This window comes from Trachypithecus francoisi, unplaced genomic scaffold, assembly GCF_009764315.1.
Source record: "Trachypithecus francoisi isolate TF-2019V2 unplaced genomic scaffold, Tfra_2.0 Lachesis_group8, whole genome shotgun sequence".
NCBI lineage: Eukaryota > Metazoa > Chordata > Mammalia > Primates > Cercopithecidae > Trachypithecus > Trachypithecus francoisi.
The window spans coordinates 40,230,745-40,251,903 of NW_022681473.1; the positions used below are offsets into that span (position 1 = coordinate 40,230,745).

General features: G+C 37.1%; 1 protein-coding gene across 2 annotated transcripts in view; it reads right to left on the reverse strand.

Annotated features, from left to right (window-relative positions):
• LUZP2 (leucine zipper protein 2) overlaps positions 1 to 21,159 on the reverse strand; it is a 557,769-nt gene that overhangs the window by 275,206 nt on the left and 261,404 nt on the right. The window lies entirely within an intron of this gene.

Here is a 21,159-nt window from a genome sequence, read left to right on the forward strand (position 1 = left end):
TGGCCAAGTTTGAGAGCAATTGCATAATAATATCCCTTACCTCAAAACGATGGGACCTTAAAAATAGTTTACCGAAGACACCATGATGTTTCCTTCTAAACAAGATATTGTCAGGATCTGTCACCTTATGCCACTTATTCCAACTGTATTTCCTAAAAGTAGCATTACCTGCCCCAAGTACTTTGTAAAAAAAGGTAGCATAGTAAGTGGTAAAGACTTTTATAGAATTTATAGTCTTTATAATCCCTGAGAGTATATTAGTCACTGAGACTTTATAGTCACTGAGGGTGCCCCATAATAAGAAAATAACTGTGATAGTAGATGAAACATTTAATTTATCACATTTTCAATTTTCTTTTAGTCAAGTTTTTAAATAAAGTAATGATACAAGGTAAATTTAATTTTTCTAACACTCAATTCAATATATTGAAAATATTGAAAAATATGGATTATTCATGATATAATTTACATTCTTGTTGTGTTATATGCCTTTAGATTTCAATGTGTGTTTTTTACGCTTACAGAACATCTCAGTTTGGATTAGTCCTATTTCTAACGCTCAATAGCTTCATACATGGAATAATATATTCTTAGAGATTTCTTGAAATGACAGAAGAGACTCATGATCCAGGTTGCCTCTAAAGATAGACTGAGTCATTGGGTTGGAAATCAAATTTAGGAGGAAGGTTAATTTTTACCACATACACAACTTTAAAAAATATTTAGTTCTGAAACATTTCAAACATGAAGAAAAGAACAAGAAATAATACGTAAAATGCCTATGGGCTAACCCTAAACATTAACCAGATATGATGTTTTGTCCAATTTTCTTCAGACCCTTTTATAAATAATATATTTTTATTTATCATCATTTATTAGTAAAGCTTCAGCTGACTTCTAGTCCCTTCTTACCCCCCACCCCCCAGGTAATCATTATACTGAACTTACATATTTGTCTTATGCATATTTTGATACATTTTATTTATTGTGTATGCTCTCATGAAAAATAAATACTATCACTTTATGTTAAAGTTTGCCTAAATTATGAGAAAATCAACTTTATGAGATTTATTCATCTTTATTTTATCTAATACCAGTTAATTTATTGTAGTTAGTAACCACAGTTGAAGCTAAACAATTACTAAATTAATCAAAGTGAAGAATAATAAACTATAACTGACATATCCCTAAATACAGTGGTTTAAATGAGATAGATTTTTCTCTCATAGAGCTGTATATAGGCGTCTGCAGCCTAGAGCCCAACGGTGAGTGGCCCACAGCCTGCATACAGCTTTGGCATTAGCAATCATCCTTTGAATGATTCTTCCCATTATCAAAATGTTCCAGTTACTGGATGATATGTCTTGGGTCTGTGTTCCCACCCTAATCTCATGCTGAAATGTAATCCTTAATGCTGGAGGTAGGGCCTTGGGCAGGTGATTGGATCATGGGGCTGCTTTCTAATGGTTTAGTGTCATCTTAGTGCTGTTTTTGTAATAGAATTATTGTGAGATATGATTGTTCAAAATTATGTAGCATCTCTCTCCCTTCTCTCTCTTCCTCCTGTTCTGCCCATGTGAAGATGCCTACTCCCAGCTTTGCCTTCTGCCATGAGTAAAAGCTCCCTGAGGCGTCCCCAGCCAAGCTTCCTGTACAGCCTGTGGAACCGTGAGCCAATTAAACCCTTTTTCCCTACAAATTACCCAGTCTCAGGTATTTCTTTATAATAATGCAAGAACAGATTAATACACAGGATATGGAAAGTCCAGGGTAAAGAATAAGTATAACTAAATAATTCTGACTCTAAAATAAAATCTGGGCTGTTGGATCTTCCTTGGGAGGTTTGAACTGGGAACCTCCAGAGAAAACTGGCTAGTTCTCAGCTGAGATAGATTAAGGATGTCATAAGGTACTATTAAGGCTTTGTTAAGTGTTGCATAAATAATACGCAGAGGAAGTCAGTTGTTACAGAAATAGAAACAGTCAATAGGAAGCTAGCTGAGTCATTTACCTAGAGGACTACAGAACGAAAATCCATGGATTCCTCTTTTTGACGTCTTCAAGAGCTGCAATAGTTCCAGTACCACCTAACAGCCTCATCACATTTGACTCCTGGGCTTGACTTTCCATAAAGTCCATCAGAAGTTTTACAACACCTGTTAACACTTTTTTCTTTCAGGCCTTTATCATTTCTTCCAGGCATTACCATTTCCTCAGTTGTTACTGAAACCCCAAACCAAACAATTTTTATGGCAAAAGAACACATAATACAGAAAGAGAAACTTGAGAATTAACATGTCTAGTGTTTTAGCCATATTAACTTTCAAAGTAAGCTTGAATTTTGAAACTACTGACAGTAACCCCAAAACACTAGTCCTCATTGTCCATTAGGTAGATAGTTGAAGTTGATAGAAAAACTAAGCTATCACCACTGGAACCCAAAAGTAAAATTCTAAGTCCTCCTAATCAATTGAATGGACTCCTCCACTCAGCCAACAACATTCCAAAGTTAACCTGAAACACAAATTCAGTCCATTATGGGAATTTAACATTAAAACAGAGACTTAGGCCGGGCGCGGTGGCTCAAGCCTGTAATCCCAGCACTTTGGGAGGCCGAGACGGGCGGATCACGAGGTCAGGAGATCGAGACCATCCTGGCTAACACAGTGAAACCCCGTCTCTACTAAAAATACAAAAACTAGCCGGGCGAGGTGGCAGGCGCCTGTAGTCCCAGCTACTTGGGAGGCTGAGGCAGGAGAATGGCGTAAACCCGGGAGGCGGAGCTTGCAGTGAGCTGAGATCCGGCCACTGCACTCCAGTCCGGGCGACAAAGCTAGACTCCGCCTCAAAAAAAAAAATAAAATAAAATAAAAAATAAAAATAAAAATAAAACAGAGACTTAAAGATAATCTATTTGCTCTGAAACCTGCTGCCTGGAGGCTTTATCTGCATAATAAAAACCTTGGTCTCCATAACACAACGACTTATCTTAACCCAGACACTCCCTACTATTGATTCTAAATCTTAGATAACCAATTGCCAATCAGAAAATCTTTACCATTTGCCAATCAGAAAATCTTTGAAATCAACTATGACCTGGAAGCTGGACATCCCACCACCCTACTGGCTCCCCACCACTTCAAGTTGTCCTACCTTTCTGGACCAAGCCAATGTACATCTTACATGTATTCACTGATGTCTTATGTCTCCCTAAAACATAAAAAAACAAGCTGTACCCCGACCACCATGGGCACATGTTCTCAGGCCCTCCTGAGGCTGTGTCACGGGCATGTCTTTAACCTTGGTGAAGTAAGCTTTGAAATTGATTGAGATCTGTCTCAGATACTTCTTGATTTACACCAAGTAGAACTTAACCCCATTCAAAATTAAACACCTATGCAGAGTAACAGTGTATCCCCCACAAAACAGCTTTTACATTCTTTTCTATAAAAGCATTTTATTAGCCCCAGAAAATTTTGCTTTGTACACATTTGTCTTTAGTTATGTCACAAACTACTTAAAACCATATTACTTACATTAATAACCTGTTCTTTCACTGATACTATTATTTCCCCCAAATCCCCATATATGGGTGCTGCACATGTTGTTCATACTTAACAATTAACTTTAATTAAAGTATAATGAAAATACATTACCATGTCAACACTACAATTATTAAATGTTAAACAAGGACAGAAAAACTTGAGAATGCAATACTTAAATATTCAAGACATAAAATATATTCTGAACATTTAAAATGTATTAGCATTTTAGGTCCTGGGTTTAGAATTCCAACAGGTTTTTCATACCCCTGAAACAATAAGCATTCTTACTGATAGTTATGAAATAATTCTCAGAAACAGAAAATACATTCTATTTACTGTGAATACGATTGAAAGAACATAGCAACTCTTTATATTTAATGAGATTCAAAGCTTGAAGCTAAAATTCTTGCATTAGACTAACGATGTCTCAGGACAAGTTAAGCCATAAAAATTAACAAGTGTAGGGAAATGCATTCAATAATCATTAAAATCTTTAATTAGCCTGGTCACACCTGAGAGCTCATTCTTCATTGCTGCCTGTTAGGGTTTTCCATTAGAGTCACAGGTTTGAAATATTTGCCATTTCATTATTTGCTTAGGTATAAACATAAATGTTTGTATTTCCATAAAGAGTATTTTTAAACAGAATTAGATCAAGAAAGATATAATGTTTTTTAATTTAATTTTTCAGATATATATCTTTTTTCATGTTTTTAAAATTCAATGAGAAAGATCATCTTTTTTGAATCAATGAAAAAATGATAAATAAATCAATGTTTCATAGCATTTTACTATAGACTTACCAAATGTTGTGGGTATTTGCAACATATGTGCATAAATAAACAATCTCTTATTTTGATGGAAAAAAAGCCTTATAATTTGATGTTTAATCAAGGACAATACATAAGATTATCTGCTTTTAAATCTAAAATAGCACAACAATATTTCTCTAATCAAATCCAAAATTTGCCCCAATTTGAGATCTTAATCTTCCTTATTTATCCAAACTTCAGTTACAACTATAGTCTTCCTTTCAGTGAAAATAATTAGTGGATGATTTATACAATAAAAAAGCTATACATATGTGTTAATTTAATCCTTATTTAACCTATAATCTTCAAATAGGGAGAAAAATTACAAAGGATTTTATTTGAATGTTTACCAAAATTTGTAAGTGTTGACTCTATTGATATTAATCTTTCCCTACATTCCAACATCAACCAGATGCACATTATAAAATAAAATATTCATGATATACACACAAACACATGTACACACACATACGCATATACACACACACATACACGTCATTCCCACATTAGTTAAAGATTCTGTCATCTCTTTATAGTTTCTGAGTTAGAACGTATCACTCTTTCAATTCAAAACATAGAACACATTTTCCTGAAGAGATAAGACATGTTTGCATTCATTGATCATGCCACATATTTTGTTAATATACTCTTAGATTTGTTTATTCAGAATTTTTACATCTACATTCATTAATGAAATATGCCTATAAGTTTATTTGGTCATATTGTTATGAATTGATTTTCAATAATAAATGCATATGGTCACATAATGAGATGAGAGTTATTTATTTTCCAGCAAATACTTGCATTTATTAGGAATTAATTGGTCATTGAAAATTAGGTAAAAGTCATCATTAAAATCCTTCTTTGGAATTTGGGGAAATAGATGCCTTTTAGTACAATAAAATTCCAAATGCATTGGTCTCTTCAAGTATTGTATTTCTTACTGCAGAAATTTTGGAATTTCATATTAATGAAACTTAGGACTTTCGTTAAGAATTTAAAATTAATTAGTGGATAGTTGCTGATAATACTTTAAATTGTGAATATAACCTTTTTCTTTTTTTTATTTTACATTTTAACACTTGAGTCTTTTAAGTGCCAAGTATGACAATGTGTTTGATCATTTCTCATTAATCCAATGGTTATTAGAACATATTTTTAAACAATAAATTATTTGACTGCTTATAAAAATTATTTTTACTTTTATTAAAATAGAGTTTAATAACATGCTATTAATAGTTTTAAATTTATAGAACTTAATTTATGTTTCAATACATATTTTATTTGTATATCATTTCTGTAAATCTGGGTGTAGTAAAAAATATAGGCAGTTTGTTGGAGATTTCTCACTATATACTAACAGTTTAAAACTGTCAATTGTAGAGCTTCATGATATACACACAAACACTTGTTCTCAGGCCCTCCTGAGATGAGCATGCAGATGTTCCTGGAGGGTATCATACCCAGGGATGGCATGGAAGCCCCATGCCCCTTCTCCTATACCTTGCCTTACCCATCTCTTTGTATACTTTTTAATTGCTTTTATAATAAACTAGTAAATGTAGATGTTTCCTCAAGTTCTGTAAACCACTCCAGAAAACTAATCAAAATCAAAGATGTGGTTATGGGAACCTCAACTTGAAGCCAGTGGGTCAGAAGCTCTATAGGCCCCGACTTGAGACTGGTGTCTCAGCAGCAGAGGCAATCTTAGTGACTGAGCCTTCAACCTGTGGGATCTGACACTATCTCCAGCTAGGTAGTGTCAGAATTAAATTGAAAGACACTCAGCTGGTCTCTGCTATGTCTTAGTGGAACAAATCCCCACACATTTGGTCTGTGTTAATTGTTGTGGTATGGGAGCAGAAGAAAAACATAGTTTGACAATTTTTCCCAAAACAACTGGTGTCAGGGGAATGAGATCTGCTAGCACTGCTTAGGCTCAGGGAAACATACAGTTCGGGAAGAGAAAGAATAAAAGAGCAGGGGGTGAAGAACCTTTGATTCCTGGGTGACCACATGGTCCCCCATGGTATATAATTGCAGTTATGCTGCATTTGGTTACTCAAGGTAAAAGCTACCAGTGCAATTTAGATATGGATGCATAGGGAAATGCAAACTGTTGACCACAAAAGCCAAAGTTCGTAAAATATTTGAAAAGATTTATTTGGAGACAATTGTGAGGACAATGGTTCTTGACACAGTCTCAGGAGATCCTGAGAGCATGTGCCTGAGGTGGTTGGGTTACAGCTTGCTTTTACACATTTTAGGAAGACATATGGAATCAATCAATACATGTGAGATACACATTGGTTCGGTCTGAAAATGTAAGATATCTCAAAGGTGGGAGAAGATGTGGCTTTCTGGTCACAGGTGAATTTAAAATTTTGCTGATTGGTAATTGGTAAAACAATTAAAAATTGCTAATTGGTAAAACAGTTAAGCTTTGTCTACGATTGAAGCCAGCAGAAAGAAATGCTTGGCATTAAAATAAAGGGGGTGGTAAAAGCCAAGGTTCTTACTATATAGATAAAGCCTCCACAGAAGCTGACTCTACAGAGAATAGAGGGCAAACGTCTCTTATCAGGTCTTAAAATGTGCCAGGGTCACAGTCAATCTCCTCAGGATTGGAAGGCTTGGAAGGGGAAAGATTGAGTTATATCAATAAAGACTCTTTACAGATTAAAAAGAGCCATTTCGAAGTATAGTAAGAAAACAAATTTTGTTGTGAAATAATTTGATTTCCTTCTTTACATGCCATGTGATGTTACACCAAAGTCAGGCTCGAATTTTGTTTCTTAATTGCCACAAAGAATCTGTTTTGTCAGTCTTAAGATCTCAGTTTTAATGCTAATGTTAGTCAGTTGTGATTAAAATCCAAAAGAAAGAGAGTATAATGAGGCATGTGTGTCACCCTCTTCCTGAACTAGTTTTTCAGGTTTCTTTGGAATCCTGTTGGCTGAGAGGGGAGTCCATTCAATCCACTGGGGGGCTTAGAATTTCATTTTTGGTTTATGAAACTAATAAGAGAAAAGCACCATGTTCAAACCCTTGGTTATTGTTATCTATAATAGCTAAAATAAAATTTAAAAAGAGTGCTGAGGCCTTTAGGCTAAACCAAGCTCAGATACGAGTCTGTCTGAGCTCAGACCACTAGCCTCAAAGCTACCCACAAAGGGGAATATTATGTCAGGAAAACAGAAAGCACTTCTGAGACCTTTGGTCACCAAGAAGGTGGTCAACGTGGGAGAAGGGCAAAAACAAGTAACTATTGAAACTTAGTATAATGTGAAGGAATGGTTCACTTTGTACATTGATATCATCAGCTCTCTGAGGAACCTTTACTAAAATGGATAGTGAAAGTAACTAATTTGAGAGTAGTGTCTTTGTTTTTTCTTTTTCTGTTTGTTTGTTTGTTGCTTTGTTTTCTTTTGAGACAGAGTTTTGCTCTTGTCACCCATGCTCGAGTGCAGTGGCGTGATCTTGGCTCACTGCAACCTCTGCCTCCCAGCTTCAAGTGATTCCTCTGCCTCAGCCTCCCTAGTAGCTGGGATTACAGGCTCCCACCACCATGCCCAGCTAAATTTTGTATTTTTAGTAGAGACAGGGTTTCACCATGTTGGTCAGGCTGGTCTTGAACTCCTGACCACAGGCAATCCACCCACCTCACCCCCTCAAAGTGCTGGGATTACAGGTGTGAGCCATCGCGCCCAGCCAGTGTCTTTCGTTTTAAATGATGCAGAGTAGAAGAACATGTTTGCATTGATGCAGGACCTACAGGTCACTACTGAATATTGCAGATGTGTATATATCATCTAGATACACAGGAATTTATTCCTGAAGAAATGGCCAGTCTAGTGGGGTGGATAAAAGCCACTATAAAATTCTGAAGGGGACTCTCTGACTCCACCTATAAGTGTCAAGTGGAGCACCCCACATGAAGCAGTTGATATGCTTCATATGCAAGCCATATAGGATTGCTCTTATGATGACAGGGATAGCCACTGGCTATATATGCCTGTTACTCAGGTCACGGTAAGTGCTGTGGTTAAGGGAGCACCATTTTCATGAATCATATAATGCTGTTGATACAAAACAGAGACAGTCAGAGAAGCCTTATCAAATTTGTTGTCTCAACTTCTCCTCATAGGTCACTACAGATGCTAATAAAACATCAGGTAAATTAACCAGAGAACAGTGAAGGGTAGTGGGGAGAGTGAAATAACTCATTCCATAAAGCTGAAAATTTTTAAATAATTAACAAATAAGATGAACAAAGGAAACATCGGCAGAGCATGATGGCTCACACCTATAATCCTAGTACTTTGGCTGGCCAAGATAGAAGGGTTGCTTGAGGCCGAATTTCAAGACCAGTCTGAGTAACATAGTGAGACCTACAAAAAATTTAAAACAAACAAACAAGTAAACACAAAAACACTGATGAGGTGAAACTACAAAGAAAAAGAAGAGATAGTCATGGGATTCATCTCAGTAAGGTGGAAATCTTTAGATGATTATTAAAATACTAAATGAATAAAATGGAAATTAATGGGGTTAAAACAAAAATCTAAATACAGCATGATAAAAGGCTGAGTAGACCAAAGGGAGACTCGGCTGGCCCCCCAACATTAGAGGGCCCCAAACCAGTTTGCTCTCTTTCCCCCAGTCTGAATAAATTTAAAAAGTCAGAATATTTTAAAAGATTACAATGAGAAACCCATCCCTGGCATTGTCTGGGGTAATGGCTATGCTCATTAGTGAAGATAAAGATTGACGGCAGGGCCAGGTTCCCTTTGCTTAATCCCTGGCTGAGGGCCCAAAGTCTTTTGCACAAGAGACCGTAAAATGGTCTGCAGGAGAAGAGAAGTTTCTGGGATGAGAACTTAAAAATGTAAAAATGGATAGGATTATAAAAGTTGATACATTGGAACACACTTCATGTGAAGCAGTTTGATGACTTTTATCCGATTGTATTATGGGAATGAGCATTGTATCTGACTGGGAAATTCATCGACCTAGTACTGTAAAACAGAAGGTGTGTACATCTGCCCCTCAAGCAATTTTAATAACTTGTACTAAATGGGACTCTAATCTTTCCCTGTCTTGCAGTTTGTGGGCCATAAAACTCTCATTCTAAAGAGAATCTTGCCCTATACCCTGGAGGGCATAATGCTGAAGTCATGAAGCTTCCATAAAAACCTAGGACTGGGTTCCTACATGGATAAACACTGAAGATTCCTGGAGGGTGGCATGCCTGGGGAGTGCATGAAAGCTTCTTGCCCCTTCCGCTATTCGTAGCCTTAGTCATCTCTTCCTCGGTATCCTTCATTAACTCTTTTATAACAAACTGGTAGATGTAACAGAAAATAAAATTATCAATTGCATTTTTAAGATATTCTGTGTATCTGCTTATGTTAACGTTCTATTGCTTATTGATTGATGAATACTGAAGCTACACTGTTAGGTATATACTTATTTATGATGCTTTTACTTTATTTTATTTTGTATATAATGTCTTCCCTTACTATATCTGTTTCTTAAATTCTATGTGGCAGACATTAATGTGGTTGACAATTCTTTCTTTCTTATTCTTTCGCATATATTTTCCTATCTTGCTTATGTTACATAGGCAATATTTTTAATTTTTAAACTTAGAACATTTGAATATATTCCTACTCTTTTAATTTTAGATATTGTCTCATTTAAAAAATTAAATTATTAAATTTAACCCATTTTAATTTTTTTGTGATTTCTAACACATTGGAACTTTAGCCATCTTGACTTTTTTGCCTTTTTTTCTTTCTATTATATAAATTAATTTAATTTTTTCATCTTAATTTTTTAATTGAGTAAATCAAGTTTTTCTGCATGTGAGTTTCAATATTATACACTCTAATTTTGTTCTCACCATAATTGTTTCTAAGTTAAAATACAGAAAATGTATAATAGCCTTGCTTATTTACTATATGTCCACTTGTTGCACTGCCTCACCCCAATCGCATTTCCCCCCCTTTGGCTCTGTTTCCTAAAGGAAAAACTAAATTTGCCAAGGTATTTGTTCACTATCAATCCCCACATCACGAGCAGTCTGCTGTTTATTCTGCTTTTCGGGTACAGTATTTCCTCCAAAAGGATTTTCAAAATGGAGCTTTCTCTGACAACACTTCCAATACCTTATATGCTTTAACGTTTGAATGCCAGTATATATGTATAGAACAATTTAGAAGCAGTGTATTAAAACATTGCTTTATTGTCTTCTTAAACTCATTAACACTCTTAAGTCTGATACCTATCTGATTATTGCCCTTTTGTGGCTGATCTATTCTTTCCTTTGGAAAATTTTGTAATTGTATCTTTTATTTTGATATTTTAAAATTTCGCAATGGCACGATAAAATTCCTATGTATTTATAGGTGTGCTTTTATTTTGTGACTCACATACTTGGCAATGTTACTCTAATTCTCCATAGCTTTTAATGCATATTTTATATTTTCTGTCTCTTTTTTTGTTGTTCCCTGATACTTTCTATAAATTTGTCATTATTACTATTTTCTTTCCTATACTTACACCATTTAGTATATTCTTTATTTTACCTATCAGGTACTAGGTATTGTCTACAGTTAATATTTTCAAGTAGCTCTTTTATATGATTTTTTTGTTTTGTTTTTCTACATGTTATTAATGTATATGTTAACTGCAAATTGTTAGTTTATCTACTCCGGTAATTCTGCTTCAGAATGTGTGTGTAGTCCAACGTGTAGTCTTTCTTTTTAGTAGCTCTATACCTCAAATATCTTGTTATTTTGGCCCTTATCTCATTTTTTTCTTTGAATTTTTAATTACTCTTTATGGTAATGGCTGCAGGAAAAGGGTCAGTGATGGCTGCTGTCTGGGGAGAAAAAGAAAAAAACCCAGGACAGAGAACCTTGAAAGCACAGAATGTTCTTAGGGGATCTGAGGGAGATTGGGTGGGGAGTATGACTCCTCCCTTCCTCACTCCCATTACTTCTAATTCTAGCAGGGCTTTTGCACTGTGCTGATGTTACCATGATAACAGTAGAGGCCTGAGCTGTTGCTATTGATTTCTAAGGGGAAGAGACAGATGGTTATACTCTCAAGGAAGAGTGCAGAAAAGGAGAGCAGAATCTATAGATGACCTTCAGCCTAGTCTTGCATGCCTTGTACTGCAGCCACCTGACTAAGCTAATAACAACGACCTCTTCCCAAGATATATATATATTCATTTGTGAGTCATCTTTCTTCCCAGGAATCACTCATTATTTTATTTGTTGGATTTTTCACACTCTTCCTTTTTAATACTTTAGTTCATATCTTCCTTTAACTGCTATCATTTTTTGGAGTTGATTTTGGAGGATGAGTTAGCAATGGCAACAGTTTGTCATCTTCATAGTAATTCTACAAATATACATTTAATAAATGATTCTGATGATGATGAGTCAAAAAAGAAAATGGTTTATTCCAGAATTTCTAGTTCTTAGTGAGGGTAAATAAGTATTCATGGAATGAATGATAAGCTGTAAGTTTCTGTAGAATCATAGCATCAAACATGGTCACTTTCCATATATTTTGATCATAAAAGTGTAGGAAGTTAAGAATATCATTTAAAAATAGATTAGAGTAGAAATTATGAATGCATATCATGCACAAGAATACTATGTCACTTACCCTTTTCTCAGTTGATAGTATATAGAAACATTAATATACTTATATAAGTATGTGTATATTGTACTGGATGTGATTAAAATACATTTCTACAATACATGGTTCTAGTAGGTATGCAAGAGTTAAGTAGAGAGAAGAGAAAGTTGAGGGATATTTTTAACTTCTACTCATAATAAAATATTGTCAAACAACTGAAAATACATTTTATTTAAATAGTCTTTCCTTTTTTTTTTTTTGAGACGGAGTCTCGCTCTGTCACCCAGGCTGGAGTGCTGTGGCCGGATCTCAGCTCACTGCAAGCTCCGCCTCCCAGGTTCACGCCATTCTCCTGCCTCAGCCTCCCGGGTAGCTGGGACTACAGGCGCCGCCACCTCGCCCGGCTAGTTTTTTGTAGCATTTAGTAGAGATGGGGTTTCACCGTGTTAGCCAGGATGGTCTCGATCTCCTGACCTCGTAATCTGCCCGTCTTGGCCTCCCAAAGTGCTGGGATTACAGGCTTGAGCATCGCACCCAGCCTTAAATAGCCTTTTCAAGGAATGACTCCAAAGTGAGCCTATTTGGTATTTTGTCTTCAAATTGGTTTGTGAATATGTTATTATAAGTTGTCAACTGGCAGAATATTTGAGTAATTATAATGATAATTATATTTTTAAAAAAATTCATTTAATATCAGCTGTGTTTTATAATATGAAGATACACTATGGTTAAAAGATTTTGCTTCTACAACAGATTTTAAAAATTTAGTTCATTCTTCTCTCTTTACCCTACTGGAAGATATAAAGAGGCAATTATAATGCAAATGATGCAGTACTCATGGGGATGCCTGTGTTACATACACAAATATTCCCTTATGTGTGTGTGTATGTGTGTATATTTATAGATACCTACATATATAAAGATATGCTGATAAGTGATTTTTAAATTATTTTTAGAAGTTGGCTGGGTGCGGTGGCACATGCCTATAATCCCAGCACTTTGGGAGGCCAAGGGGGCGGATCACAAGGTCAAGTGATCATGACAATCTTGGGCACCATACACAAAGGTCCTCCTAGGAAGATACTAAGTCTCTGGAAGTCAAGAAGGAGACTCAAGAGATCTCTGTGAAGTCTTTAAGAAAAGTCTCATTAAATGGCCCAGTATTAAGTAAAAGAGTGGGCATTCGTCTGGGTAAGAAAGGGATAACAATCTATTTTCTAGTTCTGATGTTCACTTCCCCAGGTTCTGAATAACACTCAGAGTATTCTGACAAGTCAGATAAAGTTTTTACAGTCTCTGGGTCTAGAAGATTCCAAGTAGATAATGAGTTTAAGGGGCTGTATTAGGGTTCTCCAGAGGGACAGAACAGGATACATGTGCACACAAAAGGGAGTTTACTAGGGAGAATTGGCTTACAGGATCACAAGGCGAATTCCCATAATAGGCCGTCTGCAAGCTGGGGAAGACAGAAGCACTAGCAGCTCAGTCAGAGTCCAAAAGCCTCAAAAGCTGGGAAGCTGATAGTGCAGCCTTCAATCTGTGGCTGATGGCCTGAGAGCCCCTGGCAAACCACTGGTATAAGTCCAAGAGTTCAAAGGCCAAAGAACCTGGAGTCTGATGTCCAAGGGCAGGAGAAATGCGAGGAAGAATCCAGCCTAGGAGGAGATGAAAGCTAGAAGGCTCGAGTCTGTCTATTCCTGTTAACTTCTAAAAATAATTTTGAAATCACTTATCAGTCCATATTTATATATGTAGGTATCTGTAAGCCAGCTTATCCTACCTTCCTCTGCCTGCTTTGGTCCAGCTATGCTGACAGCTCATTGGATGGTGCTGCCTACACTGAGGGTAGGTCTTTCTCCCGCAGTCCACTGACTAAAATGGCAGTCTGCTCTGGCAACACCTTCACACACACCCAGAAACAATACTTAAACCAGCTATCTACGTATCCTTCAATCCAATCAAGTTGACACCTAATATTAGCCATCACAGAGGCCTATAACCACATAACAAGAAGAGACTCCTAGTGGGAAAACAAGGCTTTTTTGACTTTAAAGCTGTTTAAATGTGCTCACTTCTTCTACTCTTCCTTCTCCATTCTCTCATCTCCTTTTTTATCTTCTTACGGCAAAGACCAAAGACTACCAAAGTGGTCTCTTCAGATTTGCACCTTGTGCCAGCCCAGGTCCAATTCCCTTTGAAGTTGGTCACTTGGAAGTTTTGGACTCTACTATAAGCTGTTTCTATAGTAATACATACATTTTCTAACTACATCATCCAAAGGGGGTATGGCTATGTTCATTTGTTAACTTCAGGAAAGAGTGAGATGTGCCCTCTGGTATTACTTTATATCAACTATTTATATCAAGATTTCCATTTCTAATTGAAGGGTTACAAATTATATGTAATTTTTAAAATGTTTTAATTTTCTAAAAAGTATAATGGAAAAAGAAGACTCCTGATATATTATTCTTTTCCTCTCTCATTTTCCTTACATAAAAACATACACAAATATTCCTTTATGTGTGTGTATGTGTGTATAGCTATAGATATCTACATATATAAATATATATTGACAGGCGATTTTTAAATTATTTTTAGAAGCTGGCCGGGTGCCGTGGCTCATACTTATAATCCCAGCACTTTGGGAGGCGAAGGGGTGCGGATCACAAGGTCAAGAGATCACGACCATCCTAGCCAACATGGTGAAACCCCATCTCTTCTAAAAATACAAAATTAGCTGGGCATGGTGGTGCACACCAGTAGTCCCAGGTTGCTAGGGAGGCTGAGGAAGGAGAATTGCTTGAACCTGGGAGGTGGAGGTTGCACGGAGCTGAGATGGTGCCACTGTACTCCAGCCTGGCAACAGAGCAAGACTCTGTCTCAAAAAAAAAAGAAAAGAAAAGAAAAGAAAGTTAACAAGAATAGACACACCCTCTGAAGGAAGCAAAGTGCTCCTGCAGAACTTGGGAGACACCCCAAATACTTTGAGTACCTAAACTGCTGAAGTGGGAAAGGGAGACCCTCAGCTACTGAACACACACCACGACTGGGGAAACTGAAGGAGCAGTTTTCAGGAAAGGTTTCCAACCTTGCCTGGAGCTGAGTCAATTTAGATTGCTGAGTAAAATACAGGGATAGAGGAAGCAGTGTGAAAGGCCCTGAGAGCTCATTTGGTTCCCAAGCAGGTCATTCCTGCCTGGCATCACAGGGAACCTTCAGGAGGGGTGTCAGGGGAAAACACCACAGGAATTAGGAAGTCTCCAGTTGAACTCTGTAATAATTAGAATCGGGTGAGAAGCCTCCTGGCCAGAACACAGGGAAAGGTGCAAATCCAGCTTGCAGACTTCACAGGCAGGGGAAGAACCAAGCCTTTTTTTTTTTTTTTTCGAAGCTGGAAGGTGGGTAGCCTGGGGTAATTTCTCAAACTCTGCTCGCCTACCACCTGGAAATAGACTTAGGGCTATTAGAGGGGACATGGTGGGAGTGAGACCAGCCCTACAGATTGCATGGAAGCTGGGCAAGGCCTGTGACTACCGGCTTTTTCCCGCTTCCCCGACAACTTGCATGACTCAGCAGAGGCAGCCATATTCCTCCTAGGTACACAACTCCAGGGACCTGGGAACCACATCCCCATATCCGACAGCAGCCACAACAAGACCCACCCAAGGAGAATCTGAGCTCAGACAAGCCTAGCCCTGAAGCAACCTGAGGGTCCTTCCCTATCCACCCTGGTAGCCTGGTAGCAGAAGACAAAGGGCATATACTCTTGGGAGTTTTAGGGCCCTGCTCACTGCTGGTTCCTCTCTGCACTACCACAGCTGATGCTGTCTGGAAAGCGCTAAGTCCTGGCAGAAGGCTAACCAGTACAAAAATGGAACATGAAACCACCAGAGCTAAGAACCCTCACAGAGTGCGTTTCACCCCCAACTGCCCCTTCCACCAGAACAGGTGCTGGTATCCACAGTTGGGAGACCCATAGATGGCTTACATCACAGGACTCTGTGCAGTCAACCTCCAGTAGCAGATCGGAGCTGGGTAGACTTGCTGGGTGGCTAGACCCAGAAGAGAGATAACCGTAACTGCAGCTAGGCTCATAGGAAGCTACATCCACAGGAAAACAAGAAGAGTACGACATCAAGGGAACATCCCATGGAACAAAAGAATCTGAACAATAACTTTCAACCCTAGACCTTCCCTCTGACAGAGTCTACCAAATGAGAAGGAATCTGAAAACCAACACTAGTAATATGACAAAGCAAAGATCTTTAACACCCCCAAAAAATCACACTAGCTCACCAGGATCCAAGCAGACATCCCTGATTTACCTGAAAAAGAATTCAGGCGGTTAGTTATTAAGCTAAGCAGGAAGGCACCAGAGAAAGGCAAAGCCCAATGCTAGGAAATTCAAAAAGCGAGACATGAAGTGAAGGGAGAAATATTCAAGGAAATAGATAGCATAAAGAAAAAACAATCAAAACTTCAGGAAACATTGGACACACTTACAGAAATGCAAATGTTCTGGAAAGTCTTATAATAGAATAGAACACGTAGAGGAAAGAAATCCAGAGTTCAAAGAAAAGGTCTTCCAATTAACTCAATCCAACAAAGTCAAAGAAAAAAAAGAATAAGAAAATATGAACTAAGCCTCCAAGAAGTCAGGGATTATGTTAACAACCAAACCTAAGAATAGTCAGTGTTCCTGTGAAAGAAGATAAATCTAAAAGTTTGGAAAACATATTTGGGGGAATAAATTGAAGAAAACTTCCCCAGCCTTGCTAAAGACCTAGACATCCAAATACAAGAAGCACAAGGAACACGTGGGAAATTCATCACAAAAAGATCATCGACTACACACATTGTAATCAGGTTATCTAAAGTTAAGATGAAGCAAAGAATCTTAACTTTGCTTTTGTGAGACAAAAGCACCAGGAATCCTATAAAGGAAAACCTATTATTTTAATAGCAGGTTTCTCAGCAGAAACCTACAAGCTAGAAGGATTGGGGCCCTATCTTAAGCCTCCTCAAACACAACAATTATCAGCTAAGAATTTTGTATCCAGTAAAACTATGCATCATGTACGAAGGAAAGATACAGTCTTTTTTGGACAAACAAATGCTGAGTGAATTCGCCACTACCAAGCCACCACTACAAGAACTATTAAAAGGAATGTTAAATCTTGAAACAAATCCTGAAAATGATCAAAACAGAATATTGTTAAAGCATAAATCACAGAGGACCTATAAAACAAAAATACAAGTTAAAAAGCAAAAACATAAAACAAAAAACACCAAGTACATAATAGCACAATGAATGAAATGGTACCTCACATCTCAGTATGAACATTGATTGTAAATGGCCTAAATGCTCCACTTAAAAGACACAGAACTGCAAAATGGATAAGAACTGGCCAGGCGCAGTGGCTAATGCCTGTAATCCCAGCACTTTGGGAGGTCAAGGCTGGCGGATCACCTGAGGGCAGGAGTTCAAGACCATCCTGGCCAACATGGTGAAACCCCGTCTCTATTAAAAATACAAAAATTAGCCGGGTGTGGTGACATGTGCCTGTAATCCCAGCTACTCAGGAGGCCGAGATAGGAAAATCGCTTGAACCCAGGAGGTGGAGGTTGCAGTGAGTCAAGACTGTGCCATTGCACTCCAGCCTGAGTGACCGAGCAAGACTCCATCTCAAAACAAAACAAAACAAAACAAACAACAAGAACAAAAAACTTGTCAACCAACTATCTGCTGCTTTTGGGAGACTCATCTAACACATAAGAACTCACATAAAGTGGTAGAAAGAGGTATTTCATGCAAATGGACACCAAAAGCAAACAGGGGTAGCTATTCTTATATCAGACAAAACGAACTTTAAAGCAACAGTGGTTAATAGAGACAAAGTGGGACCTTATATAAAGGTAAAAGGCCTTGTCCAACAAGAAAATATCACAATCCTAAACATATATACACCTAACACTGGAGTTCTCAAATTTTTAAAATAGTTACTGATAGACCTAACAAATGAGATAGACAACAACATAATAATAGTGGGGGACTTCAGTACTGACAGTACTAGAAAGGTCAAGACAGAATGTCAACAAAGCAACAATGAATTTAAACTATATGTTGGAACAAATGGACTTAACAGACACATACAGAACATTTCATCCAACAACCACAGAATATACGTTCTATTCAACAGCACATGTAACTTTCTCCAAGATAGACCATATGATAGGCCATAAAATGAGTCTCAATAAGTTTAAACAAATTGAAATTATATCAAACACTCTCTCAGACCACAATGGGGAAAAAAAAAAAAAAAAACCTGAAAATCAACTCCATAAGAAACCTTCAAAACCATGCAAATACATGGACATTAAATAACCTGCTTCCAAAGGAGCATTAGGTCAAAAATGAAATCAAGATGGAAATTTAAAAAATCTTCAGACTGAATGACAATAATGACACAACCTATCAAAACCTCTGGGATATGGCAAAGGTGGTGCTATGAGGAAAGTTCATAGCCCTAAATACCTACATCAGAAAGGCTGAAAGAGCACAAACTGACGCTCTAAGGTCACACCTCAAGGAACTAGAGAAACAAAAACAAACCAAACCCAAACCCAGAAGAAGAAAGGAAATAACAAAGATCAGAGCAGGACTAAGTGAAACGGAAACAAAAAACAACCAATACAAAAGTTAAATGAAGCAAAAAGCTGGTTCTTCGAAAAGATAAATAAAATTGATAGAATATTAGCAAGATTAACCAGAAAAGAGAGAAAATCCAAACAACCTCACCAAGAAATGAAACAGGAGATATTACAACTGACACCACTGAAATACAAAAGATCACTCAAGTCTACTATGAACATCTTTATGCACAAAAACTAGAAAACCTAGAAGATATGGATAAATTCCTGGAAAAATACAACCCTCCTAAATGAAATCATGAAGAACTAGAAACCCCAAACAGACCAATAACAAGCAGCGAGATTGAAATGGCAATTAAAAAATTACTAACAAAAAAAGTCTAGGACCAGATAGATTCACAGCAGAATTCCATCAGACATTCAAAGAAGAATTGGTAACAATTCCTTTGGCACTATTCCACAAGATAGAAAAAGATGGAACCCTCCCTAATTTATTCTATGAATTCAGTATCACCCTAATACCAAAACCAGGTAAGAACATAACCAAAAAGAAAACTGCAGACCAATATCCTTCGTGAACATAGACACTAACCTCCTTAACAAAATATGAAATAACTGAATCCAACATATCAAAAAGATAATCTACCATGATCAAGTGGGTTTTATATCAGGGATGCAAGGATGTTTTATCATACACAAGTCAATAAATGGGATACACCACATAAACAGAATAAGAAACAAAAATCACATGATCATCTCAACAGATGCAGAACAAGCATTTGCCAAAACCCAGCATCCCTTTATGATTAAAGCTCTCAGCAAAATTGGCATACAAGGGACATACCTCAATGTAATAAAAACTATCTACGACAAACCCACAGCTAACATAATACTAAATGGGGAAAAGTTGAAAGCATTCCCTCTGAGAACTGGAACAAGAAAAGGATGCCCACTTTCACCACTCCTCTTCAACATAGTGTTGGAAGTCCTAGCTAGAGCAATCAGACAAGAGAAAGAAATAAATGGCATCCAAATTGGTAGAGGAAGTCAAACTGTCATTGTTTGCTGATGATATGATCATTTACCTCGAAAACCCTGAAGACTCCTCTGAAAAGCTCCTAGAACTGATAAAATAATTCAGTAGTTTCCAGATAGAAGATTACTGTACACAAATTAGTAGCTCTTCTATACACCAACAGCGACCAAGTGAAGAATCAAATCAAGGATTCAACCCCTTCTACAATAGCTGCAAAAAGTAACATACTTAGGAATACACCTAACCAAGGAGGCAAAAGACTCCTACAAGAAAAACTACAAAACACTGTTGAAAGAAATCACAGATGACACAAACAAACAGAAACACATCTCATGTTCATGGATGGGTAGAAGCAATATTGTGAAAATGACCATGCTGCCAAAAGCAATCTACAAATTCAACACAATCCCCATCAAAATATCACCATCATTCTTCACAGAACTAGAAAAAAACAATTCTAAAATTTAGATTGAAACAAAAAAGAGCCTACAGAGCCAAAGCAAGACTGAGCAAAGAGAATAAATCTGGAGGTATCACAGTATCTGATTGCAAACTATAAGGCTACAGTCACCAAAACAGCATAGCACTGGTGTAAAAATAGGCATATAGACCAATGGAACATAATAGTGAACCCAGAAATAAACCCAAATACTTACAGCCAACTGATCTTTGACAAAGCAAACAAAAATATAAAGTGGGGAAAGGACACACTTTTCAACAAATGGTGCTGGAATAATTGGCTAGCCACATATAGGATAATGAAACCATCTTCATCTCTCATCTTATACAAAAATCTACTCAAGATAGATTAGGACTTAAATCTAAGACCTGAAACTATAAAAATTCTAGTGGATAACACTGGAAAAACCCTTCTTGACATTGGCTTAGGCAAGGCTCTCATGACAAAGAACCCAAAAGCAAATGCAATAAAAACAAAGATAAATAGTTAGGCCTTAATTAGACCAAAGAACTTTTGCACAGCAAAAGAAACAGTCGGCCGAGTAAACAGACAACTCACAGATTGGAAGAAAATCTTCATAATCTACACATCTGACAAAGGACTAATATCCAGAATGTACAACAAACTCAAACAAATCAGTTAAAAAAAATCCCATCAAAAAGTGGGCTAAGAACATGAATAGACAATTCTCAAAAGAAGATATACAAATTGCAAACAAACATATGAAAAAACACTCAATAGCATTAATAGTCAGGGAAATGCAAATCAAAATCAAAATGTGATACCACCTTACTCCTGCAAGAATGGCCATAATAATAAAAAAAAAATCAATAAACAGTAGATGTTGGCATAAACGCAGTGATCAGGGAACACTTCTACACTGTTGGTGGGAATGTAAGCTAGTACAGCCACTGTAGAAAAGAATGTGGTGATTCCTTAAATAAGTAAAAGTAGAACTATCATTTGATCCATCAATCCCACTACTGGGTATGTACCCAG